Raw genomic sequence first — 18,722 nt, forward strand, 5'->3', positions numbered from 1 at the left:
TGGAGCAAAGAATAAGAGAGCAGAAAAAGTTTTTTGAGAGGTGTTGTCCATATATATTTTATTTCTCTTTCGGTGCATGTGTCCCATGTGCTTGTGGTCAGATCTTTTGGACAGTAATGTCTGTTGAGGCCATGCATGAGCTCTGAGTCTCCTCAAACTCCCATATCAAGGGCATAAAGTGTGGAGTGGCTCAGCGACTACTCAGATTCTTTGTCAACAAATTCTGTGTACCTGTGTGATGACTCAGGTGACAAGGACTGAGAGATTCCAGCTAGGCCACCTTCGGATGTTGTAGAGGTAAGAGGCCTGAGGGCCACAGGACAGGATACCAAGACATACGCCTACCCTCATGTTCCCTATAAGATTTGGACCTAAACGAGTTCTTGATTCCGCTTCCAATCCATAAAATTCCCAGGAAGGGGCCATAAAGAAATAAGTAGGGGATCCCTGTCCATTATGTTGCAACTCAGAAGACAAAGAGAATGAGCATTCCAAGTCTGAGGGAGGGGCTGCCAAAACCACAATGTTCAACTGTAAGGGGAAGGGGTGGTCTTGGGGAGACACCTAGTGCTGACGTGACTGTGGGTATCACTACCATCAAAGGAACGTTAAGTTCTGTAGATAGTAAAGCTAATGAATCCTAAACTCACAAGAGTGCTCCTTGATGGAAGTGGAATTTGTCCAGGAGAGTCAGCTGTACTTGGATTTGAAGCTGGTCAGAAAGAGCAGTCTAACAAAATCATCTGTAAATGAGCCTTCCAACCTTTTAAAGGCCTTTATGGGTATGGCTACACTTGCAGATGTAGAGCGCTTTGGGTTAAACCAGCCTTTGTAGAGCGCAGTAAGGAGAGCGCTGCAGTCTGTCCACACTGTTGTGGCCACATTTGCAGTGGCATTGGGAGCGGTGCATTATGGGCAGCTATCTCAGCGTTCAAGTGGCTGCAACGTGCTTTTCAAAAGGGGGGTGGGGTGGAGTGACGTGACATACTCAAAAGGGAGTGTGGGGGGAGACAGAGTGGGTTCTTGGAGTGCCAACACTGTGTCAGCACTCTGCCTTGCAAGTTCCGATCCCCCTCCCTTCTCCAACCCCCTCTCACTCACTGAAAGCAAACAGCAGCTGTTTGTTTTTTTCTCACAGACCAGAGAAGCAACCGCTCACCAAAATGGACCCCCCCACACACACACCACCTCTCTCTTCAAGCAAACATTAGCTGTGGGCGTTCCAAAGGGAGCCCCCTGCCTGCCTCTACTCATTCAAAGCAAACAGTATCTGTGTTTGTTTTTTTGATAAGCAGCTCCCGGAGCATCCGGAGTTCACAACAAAACAAAGAGGGGAACAAGAGAGGAAGCTTCACTTAAAAGGATTATGGGGAGTTTCCGGAGGTCAATCACTGCTTAATAAGGTTACTCCCCGTATACACTGGAGCACCAGCATCTCAGCCATTCCACAGCAGCTGTTAGTCCTCTCGAGGAGGTGGAGTACCTGCAGTGCTGTAGCCACGGAGATACAGCACTGTATGTGCCTTGCCAGTGTGGACGGGGAGTGAGTTACAGCGTGGTGGGTGGCTTTATTGCACTGTAACTCTCAAATGTAGCCAAGGCCTTAGAAAAGAATTTACAGATTGAACATTTGTGGGGATATGAGACTTCCCAGTACTGCTGCCTCGCAAGAGGGACAATACTTAAAACCTGGTGACCTGGGCAGGGCCGGATTAACCTTTTGTGGACCTGGCGACAAACATATTTGTGGGCCCCCATGGAGGCAATGGAGCATGGTGCGAGGAGGTCAGTCCCCAGAGCAAGTGGCCAGCCAGGGCAATGGGGCCTGGCATGGCAGAGGTGGCCCTGCTCTGCCCAACCCAGTGAGAGGGCACTATTTACAAATCATAGTTGCCAGATGCTCAGTGGCCCATCCAGCCCTGTGCTGCCAGCAGACTCCTTCCCCTCGGGGGGCAGGCCCATGCCACACCATGCAGCCCACCCCCACCCAACATCCACGCTATGGCCAGAGCCCCCCTGGACCCATTATGCCCAGCGCCCCCCAGACCTCCCCCACAAATGCCCAACACTCCCCTGCCCACAGACCCACCACAACTGCCCAGATACCTCCACAGAATCCCCACTCCCTAGTGCCCCAACACACACATCTTAATAAGAACACTCCAGGTGCACATGTGGCCCCAACAGATCCTCCTGGCCAAAAGACTGTCATCAAATACACACCAGGATTAGATTATTATATTTATAGATACACACACATATATAGAGAGAAATAGATAAGAGTTCAAAGAACATCATTAAACAGATAACCAATATACATAGTGAACTTCAACTGATGATCAAAAGTCCGAAATCTTAACTGACCTGCATTTCTCATACTGGCTGCTTACCAGTTAAGTCTACAGGACTCACTTGAGAGAGATCTCTGCCAGAATTTCCATGAACTTTCACTCCTCTCCCTTATTAGAGATTTCCTGTATCAATACTGCTGAAAAAGGTTCTGAAAAATAAATTATAATTTATTTAAAAGAAATTTAAAATTATTTCTGCTAGAATTATCAAAATTCAGTTGAAGTACAATATATTGGCCCAAATTAAAAGAAGTCAAATAGAAGCTGTGTAATTAACAAGCACTTAACTCAAACAAATCTGCTTGTTCAGGTGAAGACCACAGTCCCTATACTAATTACAACAGCATTTGTAATAAATGCCTACAAGTGTTATACACAAATAAAAAATGTATCACATCTGCACACAAATTATAGTCGTAAATGATACTTAAAAAAAATAAAATAACGTACATAGCATTTGTACAGCAATAGCATATTATTCCAAGAATGTGTCACAGTACCATTTGTAAAAGCTGATTTTTATAGCTTTGAAGTCCCTCATGATAGCATCAAAAAATTATGCTGTCCAGTCAAATTCATCTGGAATTTGGTCCCTCCCTCGTTTTTTCAAATGTTTGTGACATTTGAAACAAATAAATAAAAGGACAGAGACACAGAGAAAGGGGAAATACAGAGGCCAGTGCAGTGGATAAAGATGGGCAAAGAATGGAAAAAAAATATTAGAATATTTTTTTCAGAAGCATCAGCAAAATCCATTAAACTATTTGACCAGCTCTAGTGGTGGCTTAATACCAAGAAAAATAACCACTTCAAATCAGGGATGTCACAAAGCTATTTTTTTTGCTATTTGATCAAACAAATAGTAACTATTTCTATTTGTTAGATACTAAATATAAATAAAAACATGATCTAATGAGATTTCACCCAGCAGTAAAATATGCCAGACTGATATCCTAGATATTTCTCTCTCACTCACACACACCACACACATACATGCATGGTCACCGGAGCCCAAAATGCTTCCAGTAGAGATGAGGGAGTAGTAACCCACTATGATGTTGAGAATTTGAAATTCAAACTAATTTTCTGAGTTTATGATTTTTGATGTGGGAATATGCACTTGGTCTAGTTTCCACCAGCAGAAATGGGAATGTAATTTGAATTAATGTATTTTGAATAAATTACAGTACAGATTCAGTCAAATCCTTCCAAACTGCCTTGATTTTCAAATAATTAAGCAATACATCTTGATGCATGGTTCATCATCAGTCCAGTACGAAACAGAAGGTTATTTAAGTTATGGCAAACTTAAGGAAGGAAGCCTGAATCAATGTTTACTTTGTTGAATATCTTCTCAAGCTATAAATTTCAAATCCAGAAATGAGTCATTTCCTCAGCATTCTCAAATGCCATATAATGCAACATACCTTTAACTAGAGTTCACAATCTCAGGGGAATTGCTGAATCATCAGCTGCTAAAAAGGTCATATAGCAGCAATGTCAAGGAATGCTTTCATCCATGTTTGGCTAGTAGATAGAAACCAGTTGCTGACCTTGCTACCACAATCCATCCCTTTGACAGCTAAAGACTAAACTACTGCAAAGCCCTATGTGAGCATAAGTTTTAAATCAGCCTAGAAACTTAAGATGGTGAAGGTGGCAGCATCTTGTTTTTTAAAGGTATGCCTACACTTGGAGCTGGAGGTATAATTCCCAGCTCAAGGAAATGTATTCAGGCTAGCTCTGCTTGATCGAGTGCACTAAAAACACAAGTGTCTTGGCAGCATAGGCAGAAGGAAGGGCTAGCCATGCCAAATACATACCCATCCAAGATCATGGGCACAGACTTGGTGCAGCTAGCCCACCCTAGCCCTTGCACTGCCGCAACTACCCTCTATTGTTAGCGAGCTAGCTTGAGCATGTCTCCTTGAGCTGGGACTAACTCCTCCAGCTCCAACTGTAGACATACCCTAAGTCAGAGGTCCCCAAACTGTGGGGCACGCCCCATTAGGGAGGTACTGAGGGGCCCGGGCCAACCTCCATGGGGGGGGTAGGGAGGAAGCGCCACTCAGACCCACCCCACCCCAAGCTCTGCTCTGGCTCAGCCCCGAGTCACAGCCCCCAGCCCTGCACCTGGCCCTGTTCTTTTGGCCCCAGCTGCAGCTCCACTCCTGGCCCTGCCCCAGCCCCCAGCCTTGGCCCCTGGCTGTGGCTCCATTCCCAACCCCAGCCTTAGACCCACCCCCAGCTGCATCCCCAGCCTCGGTCCCATTACCCCTGTCTGCATCCACTCCACCCCTGCAGCCCTGAAAAATGTGGGGACCACTGCCCTAAGTGGTGTATCCTAGCAGAAACACATGACACCAGTGCACTGGCTACCTATTGGTTTCTCGGAGGAATTTAAATTTAAATTAAAAAATTTTTTTTGGTTTTGACCTATAAAGCCTTAAACGGCTTGGGCCCTTCTACATGAGATACCATATAATGTCCAAAGGTCAGGTGGGTCAAAGGGCAGTCAAGATCAGTGATCAGATTTCACGTAAGTGGTCCAATAGGCAGGTGATCTAATCTAAGGGAAATGTACAAGCAAGATAGCTGGCAGGGTCAGGCGGGGTAGAGTCAAGCAGGGTCCAAGTAAAAAGTAGTGGGCAATGGTCTGTTGCTCAGACAAGACCAGAAAGAAAGCAGGAAGTTTATATACGGTCACCAATCAATCAGGGTCAATATCATGTGGCTAATCAGGTATGAGATTTTCAGAACCCTAGAAGCTGGCACACTCACATCTGTGAATTCCTTGATAATTGGATGAGTCAGCATGGCATGATGCCCAAAGCTGCTTCCCAAGAGCCCACTGGGCCTGGGTTCAAGACCAGTGTTTGAGACCAAATACTGACATACCACTTCTCTCTGGCCTGGTCTACACTGGGGGGAGATCGATCTAAGATACGCAACTTCAGCTACGAGAATAGTGTAGCTGAAGTTGACGTATCTTAGATCGACTTAGATTGACTTACTTCGCGTCCTCGGGGCGCGGGATCGACGGCTGCCACTCTCCCGTTGACTCCACTTCCACCTCTCATCCTGGTGGAGTTCGGGAGTCGACGGGGAGCGCATTCGGGGATCGATGTATCGTGTCTAGATGAGACGTGATACATCGATCCCTGATAGATCGATCACTACTCACCAATCCGGCGAGTAGTGTAGACATACCCTCTGTGTACTATACAGCCACAGCTGTAGTCATTTACAGTCACCTCAAATCAAGGCTACATTAAGGTCCTTGTTCAAATCATGGATGGGACCCACAATGTCATTGTGTGCTTAGGGACCAAATTGCCTCAATCCAACTCCAAAAGAGGGGAGTGGCACTAGACTTCTCTCCAGGAGATTTTATCAGCTTTAGAATCTATACCCTCACCCCTTGCTGCATCTGAAATAGTATGGGCACTTTCAGGGCACTCTGGAAGGCGTATCCATTTACTCATGCTTTGGGAGAGGGGCTCTTGACAAAGGCTGATGTTTGTGAAGGAGGGAAATCTGTTTTGGGCTGCTACTGGTTTTAGGTTGATTTTATTATTAATTATTATTATTATTATTTGTGTAAAAGGCACACAGAGCAGTAGACAGAGGTTGTAACTGAGGAGTGTTAGTAAGAGTCTGAATCTACAGTTACAAAACATCCCCTGTATCTCTTCATAGAAAGTTAAACAAACAAATAATGAAGGATTTAGTCAGCCATACTGGTCTTTTTATTATTGCCGTCTAACTAAACAAATTCAAAGTTTCAAATTAGAAAACAGCCAAAAGGGATATAAGCCAAGTGTAAAATTAGGTTTCTATTTAAGCCTGTGGAAAAGTGGGAAGCCGAAAAGAAAAAAAAGGCAGAGAGAGAAGTATGATTATGCTTAAGTGCTGGGAAATTTCTCTTTCTTAAGTGCTTGTTTTCCACTTTACATATTGATGTTGCACAAGTGTTTTGAAAATATGAAACTGAATAACTATGTGGAGAGTAAAAACAAATCCATTTTTTCCTTCAGATATGTTTAGAGAAATGCATAAATATTCACTATCTGCCTAATTTTGACACTGATACTGACTGTGGCTGTGTATAGCAAATTACACAGGGGAAACATTAAACTGGCTGTACATTAAGTGTGGTCAAATGCACAGCTAAACAAATAAATTGGAAAAAAAACCACAGGAAAAATATTTCCCCTGCAATATCTTTTATTTATAGTCATTTAGTTGTTTCTTGTAACAGAAATAGCTAAAAGTGTGATTTTCAAGCTGCAGGTGATCATGATTAAAGGAAGTTTTCCTCCCCATATGAGATTTAAGGCTTGAAACACCCACTTGCCAGGAGCAAACAGGAATCGCTCTCTGATGGAGGTGGGGGGAGGCTAATGGTAAAATTTTCAGAAGTGCCTCAATGGATTAGGAGCCTAAGTCCCATTTTCAAACTGACCCTAGGCTTGTCTACAATATAGTTGGAACCACTTAGCTATACCAGTATAATTAAAGCAATACAATTCCCCTAGTGTGGGCATAGTTATATATTCATATAAAAGTTCTTATACCAGTATAGCTTATTCCCAAACAAGAAGGCGAATTAGTATACCAGTATAAGTCACCTATATAATGGTATAACTGCATTCAAACGATGGCTTTTACTAGTATGACTGTTTCATTTTTTACTAAAATAACACCCCTAACCAAACTAGTTATACCAGTAAATCTAACTGCAGACCAGGACTTAGGCTCTCAAGTGCCTACATTACTTTTAAAAACGAGACTTGGATTCTTAAGTCCTGTTGGCACTTTTGAAAAATATTACCCTAAACCTTCAATTTCTGTACGATGCAGGCTTTATTTATTTATTTATTTTATTTTAAAGTTTTTAGATCTTGTGTGTAACAGGGCATCACTGCCCCTCCCCCTCGGTTCTACCCCTGCTGCGCCCACAAACCACCCAGAGACCTCTGTGTTGGTGCAATAACCCAGGCTCTTTATTTACAGTATCCTTTCCCACTTCTAGCTAACCAGCTTCAATATTACAGCCTCAGGGACTACTAGCTCCTGCAGTCAGCAGAAAGGAGCTCCCGCTCACCCTAATTCTCTGGCTCCTCCCTTTCCTTCTACCCCTGGCTTCTTTCCTGTCAGCCTTTATGTAGCCTTGGCTAACAGCCGGCAGCTGTTCTCCATTTGCCAATCAGCTCCAATTCCCCTTTCTTGATTGGAGCTAGCATGACAGAGGTCTGGCTCAGTTTTCCTGGGCCAGCCAGCACCCTGTCACATGATTATTTTGAAGATAACCTTTCAAATGTGACGCAATCCTATGTTTTCTTCCTAAGGCTGTAAAGAGAGCCTCTACTGTCCACAGTTTCCCCAACATGTAACCAATTGTCTTGTCAGTTTTTATAGCTGCTATTCAGAATGTTGTGGGTAACCAGTGAAAATGAAAAAAAAAATCATCACATTAATTTTACTCTGCTGTTGTTTCTTGGGAAAGCTAAGAACATATCTGAGGCAGGCACTGGTTCTTTGCTCAGTATGAGTCAGGAGCATGGATTCTAACTTCAAGAGGCTCCATCACAAATGGACACAGATGTAGACCCTTCACATACACAAGGCAGAAGGAGTAGAGTGGCGTGTTAAAATTAAAGCTCACCTCACTCTACGAAGGCAGTCTCATCTTCATATGAGGACTAAAAGGAAGCTTCCAAGGAAGGACAAATCTGCAGAAGTTCTCTGCTCATTACACTCAAAACCTAATTATCAGAGACAGCTAGTGAAGCATAGACACAGAAACATATAGCAGAAATCAGTAATCTCCTAAATGAGGAGTTAAAAATAGCTAATACTCTTTGAACAGACAGGTATTTTGCTAATTGCCCATTTCTATTTTTATTTTATGTGCTGTTTGTAAATTATACATGACTGCATCCTCTTACTGACCTTCTTTAAAGACAAAGCAGAGCTACAAATCACAAGTTAATGTAACTCTGATTCAACAGCAATTCCTGAAGAGGTCAAAATATAGCAACTTTCTCAAGGATTAAGTGAACCAAAAGCTCCACTCATTTTCATTAACTCACAATACTGTTTCCTGCTTGTGAGGTTAATACTTATTTCTGATACTAATGAAATTTGAAAGAGATAACTAAGAATGAACAAAATGTTTCAGATAATGTAAGATCTCGCTCTCTGAACCTTTTATTGAAATTTTTAAAAGTTTAACTTTCATCCTGACACTTCATTATCTGTCATAGGTCTCTGCATTTACTGGCTCCGGCTAGGACTATATGTGTAAATACCAGAATACCTGAGAAGTGCTATTCTTGCAGTACTTCCAATACAGAAGTAGGCACCAAAAAAATCTTTCAAAAAACACCAATAAAAAGTATACGCTTGTGAGCTTTCTAGCTCAGTGGTTCCCAAACTTGTTCCGCCGCTTGAGCGGGGAAAACCCCTTGCGGGCTGGGCCAGTTGGAAGTGGAGGCCAGTATGTCCCTCAGCCCGCGCCACTTCCAGCACCACCCATTGGCCTGGAGCAGCGAACCGCGGCCACTCGGAGCCGCAATCGGCTGAACCTGCGGACGCAGCAGGTAAACAAACTGGCCCAGCCCACCAGGGGCTTTCCCTACACAAGCGACAGAACAAGTTTGGGAACCACTGTTCTAGCTCAATTTTGTATACACAAAGACTAAATTTTTTTCAGACTTGGTTACCCAATATTCAGCACCTAAATTCACGTATAGATACTTAGGTAAGTGACCTGCATTTCAGAAGCACCGAACACTCAAGAACTCTCACTGGACTGAAATGGGAGGCAGTATGGTCCAGTGGAGAGGGTACTGGATTGAGAAGAAATGGATACTTACTGTAACTGTGGTTCTTTGAGATGTGATGAAGACGTGTGTTCCACTTAGCTGCATGCATATCCAGTGCACCTAAGCCAGAGAAATTTAACTAGCAGTATCTATAGGAGGCACCTCATGGCTGTAGCCCCTTCCCTGGCTACATGAGGGGGCACTACCTTGACCCTCCCTCAGTTCCTTCGCACCAAATACCTGGAAACAAGACTCCAATGCAGAGGGAGGGTGGGTCATGGAATACACATCTGAATCACATATCTAAGAACCAGTTATAAGTAACCACTTCAAGTAGATGCAGCCATGTATTTCATGTAGGTGACTCAAGTAACCAGCCATCCAGATACAGGAAGATGTGAATTCCCTCATTCTGGAGATACACAGTAACAATAACTATGCATTTGGTAAAAACCTGGGAGGCAGAAGAGAAGCCAAATGGAAGCACTGTGTACTGAAAGGAGCACTCTGCCACAACAAATCAAAGGAATTTTCTGTGGCTCAGCAAAATCACCACATGAAAACAGGCATCCTGAAGGTCTGGAGCAGAAAACCAATCATTCTGAGACAACACAGGGAGAATGGTCAACTGAGTGACCATTTGGAACTTAATGTACTTGATTCATTTGTTGAGGTCATGAAGGTTGAGGTTGAGTTCTACCCCTCCCTTGGATTTGGGTACCAGAAAATACTGGCAATAGAAGCCATGATCCTTGTGTCCTGGAGTAACCTCCTCCACTGCTCCCAAACCCAGCAGAGAGTGGACCTGCTCGAGGAGCAGTATCCTGTCAGAGGGGTCCCTGAAGAGTGAGGGGGAGGTGTGGAAAAGAACTGGATGACACAACCCGATCTCCCGGTGCTTAGGACCCAGCTGTCGGTGATCAAGCCCCAAGCACTGCAAAAGCAGGACATCTGTCCCCCTTGGAGCAATGACTGGAACAATGCTCTGGACCAAGGAGTCAAAAAGGGCACTTGGGGGATGCTAGGGGAGGGAGTGTGGAGTGACTGAACCCCAATTCCGACTGCTTCCTCCTCTGGGATTTATGCCCCTCTATGCGGTTGTCCTGTTGCCTCAGAGAGGGAAATGGCTGATCAAATATGCACTGTGGACAATACTGTTGCTGCTGCACCCCGTTGTGGCACCTATGCACAGCCCAAGGACTGCTGGGTAGCCTTGGAGTACGAAGGAGTGCAGCATCTTGTCAGATTTGTCCAAGAACAGCATCTGGCCAAAGGATAAGTCTTCAATGGCTTGCTGGATATTGAAGGCAATGCCTGAATTCTGTGTCCGTGAAACCCTTCTCATGGTGACTATGGAGGTCATTTCCCTGGCCAAGGTGTCCGCAATGTCTAGTGTGGAGTGCAAGGACCTCTTAGCCACCAAGCATCCTTCAATGACAAATGCGTGAAATTCCTCTCCCAAGGCCTCAGGCAGCTGGTCTGCAAACTTTGACATTGCTGTCCAGTTAACAAAATTGTACATGAACAGCAAGGCTTGCTGGTTAGTAGTTAGCATCCGTAAAGAAGAGGTGATGTAAATCTTCCTGACCATGAAGTCCATTTGTTTAGAGTCCCTATCCTTGGGGGTTGTCTTAAACCTGTCCAGCTGAGCTCTGTTGTTCATTGCAGTTACAACTAGGGAATTTGGGGCCTGATGGGAGTAAAACCCCTCAAATCACCTGCTTAGCTGCTGGCAGTACTGAAGCTGGCATGCTACAGATGGTATTAGCCAGTTCAAGAAGAACATCATTGACAGGAAGGGTGCATCTTCCAGGGGCAGATGGCTGAAGGATAGTCAGTAATTTGTGGGTGTTCTGTTGCAAAAACTCTACTTGCAAATACGAGGTCCTTAACTGGGCCAAAGGTGGATCCTGTTCCAGGGCTGATGGACTGAGAAGGGGCGACTTTAGAAACTCCACAAGAAGAAGGGCCATCAGTGCCTGGGCCTGCAGCATATAAACAGTTACCACCACAGACCTTGCCTTCTAGCAAGATGAAGAGCAGGACCCCTGTGACCAAGGTGCATCCCACGGATTCTATGGAGGCCACTGGCATGGATAAGGCAATGGTGGTAAGTAGATGTCTGGACAGGGACCTCCATCCAGACGACAAAACAAGCGCCAATCCTGGTACCCATAATGGTCCATCAACAGCCCCCAATGCTGGTCAGGTGACTGAGAGCAGGAGGATGACAACACTGACTCTGACGCCGAGACGCTTTGGGATCCCAGTGATAAGGGCAGAGCGACAACAGAGGGAGCGAGTAACCAGCCTGATTAATCTGTCGCCCAGAATGAGGCAGGAAGCAGTGCTGCTGATGGAAGTGATACCATCGGTACTGAGCATGCCTGTGCCAGATGCAGTGTCAATCCAGAAGTCAGCAGCAGTGCCAGAGTGTCTGTTGGTACCGATGTCCAGGACAGTGAAAGGCACCATGGTATCAATTGCAGCGCTGAGTACAGCAGCGTTAAGGAGATTCCCAGTACCGAGGTCCCCCATACTGATCCTTGTTCTGGCCCCATATCCACAAGCTGTGGAAGAGGAACCTTGGGGTGTGGTGCTGACAGACCTGAGGGTTCAGCAGCTTGTTTAGTCAATGTGGGTGATGCAGCCCTGACAAAGTTCTGGACCAAAGGAGAAGTCAGGACCGAAAGGCAGAAGAGGTCTATAGTGCTCAGTACACCACCAACATGGAAACAGTCCATGCCGGTATCTCGCTCATCAGTACAAGTACCACAACAGGTGCTTGGGAGCTGGAATCAGAGTCAACGGTATAGGGTTTCTAACCTTCCTACCTAGTACTAGGGAAGGGGTAAAGGTACTCACTTCAACCTGTACACTGGCCCCAACTCCATGCCGGTCCATGCATTTCCTGGAGGAGGCGGAAGCTTCCCCCAAGACCTCAAGCAGTCTCAATTGGTCTTATGCAACCTTTTCCTTGGCACAGTCTACAGGTAACAACTCCTCTGTTTCTCTGGAGAGGCACCTGCTCTGCAACGCAAAGTGGCAGCACTCTCGGAACCCAAGGCTGACTTCCAACCCGATGAGCACCTTGGTGTAGAAACAGGCCCCAGGGCCTGTTCAAGTAGGTGCTGCCTCAGGTGAAAGTCACGAGCCATTTGAGTCAGTTTCTTGAACAATCTGCAGATCATACCATGCTCTTTAACATGGACCTTGCCAAGATGGAGCAAGCACTGCATGTGGGGAATCGCTCCCCCACAATAAGGACAATGTTTAAAACCTGGTGAGGGCATCACTGAGGAAACCTGAACTTATATAACAATCTAATTAACACTAAGGATACTACTACCTATATACAACAAGAAAATACTAAACTAGTTGAGAAGTTGTGAGGTTAAAACCTCATTGTGCTCTGACTCGAGCCTGAGAAAGGGTCGGGACGGTGCTGCCTCATGTACCCAGGAGAGGAGCTACAGCCACGAGACACAAGCACCACCCCTCTACAGTACTACTAGGCAAACTTCTACAGTTCCAGTACACTGAGAGTGCACACGCCTAAATGGAACCCATGGCTGCATCTACTCGAAGAAGAATCAGGAAATCTGAGTTCTACTTGCTGCTCTGTCATCAACCTGTTCAGTGCACTACCTTGAGAAAATCATTTGCTCTCCCCGCATCTAAGTTTCTCCATGTGTAATGTAAACCCCACCCCCCATCCAACTCCACTCAAAATGCTGATGCTGGGATCATCCTCCTGGCTCATCATTCTAACCTTATCACCTCCCCCGCCCTTTGCATCCCTCCATTGGCTTCCTCTTTCCCATTGCATCATATACATCCCTTTTGTCTTCATCTTTAAATCCCTTCATTATTTCATTCCAAGCTATCAGTATTTTATCGTAGCAACCACCATCTATGCCCCAATCAATGATGCCAGTTGTTGATCACTTCTATTTTTGCTTCTCCCCTCAAGCACCTTTATGCTTGAGAACTCCCCATCAAATCCAAAAAGCCACCATCTTGTTTTCCTTCAAATCGCTGCTTAAACTTAGCTCTGCTGTGAGGACTAAGACTACTGCCATCTGGAAATGACTAGGCAAGCAGTGAGCTGCGTACTATTTATTAAGAACAGTGTCTTCATTTTACTTTTTATCATGTCCTCTTACCTTTTACCCACCCCTTTTCTGTTTCTTCCACCTGTTGCATCTCATCATTAGCCCAGTTTGTGAACTCTCTGGAGTAGGGATTTTTTTTATGTATTTGTTGTAATGTACATAGCACAACGGAGCCCTGGTCTTTGATTGCGAAAGCTAGGTGCTATTATATTTCAAATAACTGTAACAGTATTTCTGATGATATTCAAGGCCCTCTTGTGCCACAATACCTACAAGAAGTCAACCAATGTATTATGGCTGGACAAAAGGGAAGTTAGGAAAGTTGAGATTTTTGTAATTACAAAACAAAACAAAAATGTAAGTGTATATATGTTTATCTTTTATCATCTCCCTCTCCTGTGACCTGTCCAGATTTACTCATGATTAAATCTTAGCTGGTGGCTTGCTGCTCTGGGGGCCCCCAAGGGGAGCCGCTGCTTTGGGGGACCCCAGGTGCTTGGGGTTGCCTCCAGGGGCCAAGCCGCTGCTCTGGGTGGGGGAGAACTGGCAGGCTGCTGTTCTGGGGGTGGAGGGGCGGGGCCAGTGGCATCAGCTGCCGGGGTCTGCTGCACAGTGGCTGTTCTGGCCACCCCGAGCACCGTTGCTCTGGCGGCCACTGGGGCCACCACCCCACTGCTGCTCCAACCACCCCCGGGGCTGCTGCTGGGGGCCATCAAGCTGCGTCTGCTCCCGCCGTCCCAGGCCCCTGCTCAGGCAGTCCCCGAGACCAGCTGCCTGGGGCCGCCCGAACAGCAGCCAGTGCGGCTGGCACAGGGGCAGCTCTAGCAGTGGCCAGTGTGGCTGGTTGCGGGGCTACCTGAACAGCTGGCTACAGAGCGGCTCCACTAGTGGCTGGTGTGGCTGTCCCCGAGGCCAGCTGCTTGGGTGGCCCTGGAATCAGCCACACTGGCTGCTGCAGAAGTCACGGAGGTTGCGGAAAATCAAGAATCTGTGACCTCTGTGACAGACACGGAGTCCTAACCATGACTATCTCCATGTTTGTACAGTCCAAGAGGGCCTGGCTCCCTATCAAAGCTTCTACATAGTTCTTTAACATAGATATACAGTTTAATTTAAAAAAACAACTCATTATAGTAAAAGTATGCTAAGGTGACAAAGTCAAGCACTCAACGGTTAGGAAGTGCCAGAATTAAGATTGCCCATTCACTCTTAACTTGGCCTTGTGTGGTATTTATTATACTATGCACCCTGGTGCCTCTAAGAGAGCTGAGAGCACAAGAGAGAAAGTCTCCCTGCGCTCATTCCTGTGCCTGGTGCTACAGCAGTCCCCACCAGCTGGGACAAGCAATTGCAGGTGAAGTCCTGCAGCCTTGCACTGGAACACGCTAGGTACAGACAAAATCTTCAGAGAATTTAGCTGCCAAACTCTAATAAATTTCTGCTGAGCACATGTGAAAAAGAAGCTCATAACTGGGAAAAATCTCGGTTGAGTCTCACAGGAACAACCAAAGGGCACATTCCTCACTCCAGTCGCCTCCTGCCAAATTTCAAGTCCCTTCTCCAAAGAATGGAAACATCACAGCTTCTCAATTAAATGGTTGTGCTTTTTTTTAAAATTGGCAAAACAATGTATTTACCATTTGGGCTATTAGGGAAAAAGTTATAAGCCACTGAAAACAAGAAAATAAAATGGACAATGTTAGGCAGTCTTAATTCTAGGCCAGGGGTGGCCAACCTGAGCCTGAGAAGGAGCCAGAATTTACCAATGTACATTGCCAAAGAGCCACAGTAATACGTCAGCAGCCCCCCCATCAGCTCCCCCACCCCGCAGCACCTCCCACCCACCGTCAGCCTGCCGATCAGCACTTCCCCCTCCCTCCCCACACTTTCCGATCAGCTGTTTTGTGGGTGAAGGAGGTGGGGGGGAGAAGCGAGGGCATGGCAGGCTCAGGGGAGGGTGTGGAAAGGGGTGGAGTGGAGGCCAGGCCTGTGGCAGAGCCAGGGGTTGAACAATGAGCACCCCCGAAACATTGGAAAGTTGGCACCTGTAGCTCCAGCCCTGGAGTCAGTGCCTATACAAGGAGCTGCATATTAACTTCTGACGAGCCGCATGTGGCTCCGGAGCCACAGGTTGGCCACCCCTGCTCTAGGCAATGCTATCAGATCCACCTATAAAACTAAATATCAGTCTCCGGGAATTAGGGTGTTAAAGGCCAAATGCACAATCTGATAGCACTTGCAAAGAACATTTACTTTTCAAAAAATAAATTTAGAAAATTTAACCATCGCCAGACAGGTAACTATTTACTACAATTGTGTTTTGATTTTATTACTGAAATAATAAAATTGGGATGTATGAGAATTTACAGGGATTCTTTTTGTGATTTATAGCTGAAGGGTTTGCTATATAGCTTTAGACCCTTGCAAAATTATTTTAACTTCAGAAGCAATCAACAAGGTTTCATAGAAATTCAAGTTATTTACGTTCTTGCTTCACTAAAGCACCTGAGCCATCTTCTTGTGCTCTTTCAGTATTAAAACTTGCATCCTCTACTTAACTAATATCAAAATTGTACACAATGCTGCTTAGATTACCTCTTGTATATTTCTACTATTCAAATGCAAGTTAAATACATGCTTCCATGCGAGACAATGTTGAAATATATTATACTAGACATTCAGATTTCATCATAAGTCTAAGTTATTGTAATTTAATTTGAAACTCTTATAAAGAATTTATTGGACTCTGGCACATCGTTCAAATGTGACCCACTGGACAAATGTGTGTGCAGCACACATACACAAGTGAGAACTACATGGAATTACTAAGGAATTGATATTGGGCAGGGAGGTAGGCTAGTAGTCCTCCACCTAGTTTTTCAATATTTCACATTATGTATAGTTTTGTATAGCTGTTTTAAAATCAATAACTTTGATCAAAAGAAATATCATCTGTAAGTAAACAAAAGCATGGAGAAGTAAAAATGTTCAACAAAATCTTCCTACTTTAAATACCTCCAGAATTTGAGCTCAGTGTAAACCTCTCTAGCTTTTTGTGAAAAAGTAATTTTAGTGAAGGAAATACGACCCTATGTCCCCTTTTCCATCAGCCCCTAAACATGCCAAGTACACCCCACCTACAAGTAATGTTATTTAGGACAACAAGGCAAACGGATCAATATCAAAGAATTATCATCTTTGTTAGCAATTACATAGCAAGCGAGGCTGTATAATACTTCCTTGATATTGATCTGTTTTTGTGTTTTCCTTTTGGTAAAACTAGCTGCATGTGATTTTCACCAAAATCATCAATACAAAGTTTACAGATCTGAAGAGACATAAAACACACATACAATGTGTGGCTGAAACAATGACTGAATTCTTGATCCTCCAAAAACTACAGGGCTTAATTAACCTCTGTGGTAACTCACTGACATAATCTATACATTTCATTTGTGAGGTAAAAAGGCATACACAAAATACTAATAAGATCAGAGGGGAAAAGGAGGAATGAGGGCGGCAGTATTTTAACTTGTACAATTTAGCCTCTCTTATGTACTTAGCTGTAAAATGGTTTGATTCCAGTATATATAATTCCATCATGGCTCAACATTCCATGTCTGAGGACATTTCTAATTCCTATATTTGTGTAATATATCTCACCTAGTATTGAATAAAGGATTCTTTCTTTCCCCCTCAACGATATTGCTAAGTGACAGTGACTTGAGACACCAACTCATATTTATCAAATGAAGAGTCTGCCCCATCTGAGACAATTCAAAGTTTAAGACCATTGCAAAGATAAATATTAAAAACATGGATACAACATAAAAGAGTAGAAGATTTAATGTTTACTCATGTAAAAATTATCACACCTACCCACGTCACATTGCATTTTCTAAAAACATCCATTACAGTCGAACCTCAAAGATACGAACACCAGAGTTACAGACTGACCAGTCAACTGGACACCATGTGGAACTGGAAGTAATCAGACTGCAGTGGAGACAAAAACCCCCAGCAAATACTGTACTGCAGGGTTCTCAACCTTCTTCTTTATGAGGCCCCCCCCTCCAACGAACTATAAAAACTCCAGGTCCCAGCAGGGGGGCCTCAGAGCGTTAGCCCTGCTGGACTTGGGGCTTCAGCCACGTGGGGGGTGGGGTGGGGCTCCAGATTTCAGCCATGGGGGGTTTGGGGGCTGCAGCTGTGGGGGAGGGTGGCAGGGCTCTGGTGTGGGTGGGGGGCTCAGGGCTTCTGACCCTCGGGAACACTGGGGCTCAGGGCTTTAGACCCAGGGGGAGTGCTGGGGCTCGGGGCTTCAGGCCTGTGGCTACATTCCTGGTTTCAGTCCCTCAGGGGTTGCTGGGTTTTCAGCCCCATGGGGGGCACTGGGGCTCAGGGCATTAGCTACGGGAGGAGGGGGCAATGCCAGTTTCAGCCCCAGTGCTCCCACCACCCCGTAACTAAAGCCCTGAGCCCTGTGCCCCCATCCTGCTGAAACCAGGAGTGGAGCCGTGGGGAGCCCTGAGCCCCATCTCCCCCCATGGAGCTGAAGCCAGGAACGGAGCTGCAGGGCTGAAGCCCCAAGCCCCAGGCTCCACCCCCAGGTCTAAAGCCCTGAGCCCTGGTGCTCCTGTGGATCAGAAACCCTGAGCCCCTGGCCTGGAGCCAATCACATGTATGAACCTGAGAAAAATGCCCAAAGTTGCACCTTTTAGAGATAGCTATGAAGGCAAATCCTGTGGTAATGATTTGCCTAAGGAGTCAACACCTTGAATCAATAGGTGCTGGAAATCATAGAGAAAGGAGTATATTATGTATTTTATCTCATGGCTAACACCATCACTTTATATTTTGTGTATCATATATGATAATATATTTTTATATGGTTTAGATAGCACACAGTCATTAACATGTATCTTTTACCATACTAGATTATAACATATATTGGGTGGTTTGGTTTGGGTTTTTTTGTTTGGGATTTTTTTGGAGAATAGCTTGACAGACTGGAACAGGTGTGTGTTGTAGTAGTATCACCAATCCAATCCTGCTTGTTAAATAGGACATCACTAGTTTATATAAATCAGAGTAAGAACAAAGTTCAGTGTGAATCTTGTTTTAATATTTCTTCCTTTCTACTTACCATAAATAAAAATAAAATAAAAAATGTCCAACTACTATAACTGCTGACTCATGGTACTTCTGAAATGCATAACCTTCAGCACATTTTTCTACTTATAATAATTTTCAGCTGTAGAAGTTGTACTAAGAAAATCATGCCACATTAATTATGCCATTCCACTTTTATATTTTCAATCTAATATTACAATCTGTTTTCCTCTGTGTATATATGAGTTGGACTGAATAATACTAACTGGTGAATTTCAGCTCATGAAATGAAGATGTGGGTAATGGAGTTCAGC

General features: G+C 44.8%; 1 protein-coding gene across 13 annotated transcripts in view; it reads right to left on the reverse strand.

Moving 5' to 3' along the window:
• Positions 1 to 18,722, reverse strand: part of ZC3H12B (zinc finger CCCH-type containing 12B) — a 92,946-nt gene that overhangs the window by 34,243 nt on the left and 39,981 nt on the right. For 2 of the 13 annotated variants that reach the window (XM_039487631.1, XM_039487626.1), the window contains exons 3-5: positions 9,233 to 9,301; positions 8,020 to 8,119; positions 2,413 to 2,500 (exon numbers count right to left, since the gene is read on the reverse strand). The exons of 4 other annotated variants lie outside the window; for them this stretch is intronic. The gene's annotated coding sequence lies outside the window, so the exon portion shown is untranslated. Of the gene's footprint in view, positions 1 to 2,364; positions 2,501 to 8,019; positions 8,120 to 9,232; positions 9,302 to 18,722 lie in introns of all 13 variants that reach the window. 7 more of the 13 variants (XM_039487625.1, XM_039487621.1, XM_039487623.1 and 4 more) reach the window with 4 other exon arrangements.

Source organism: Mauremys reevesii, linkage group 9 (genome assembly GCF_016161935.1).
Source record: "Mauremys reevesii isolate NIE-2019 linkage group 9, ASM1616193v1, whole genome shotgun sequence".
NCBI classification, from domain to species: Eukaryota; Metazoa; Chordata; order Testudines; family Geoemydidae; genus Mauremys; species Mauremys reevesii.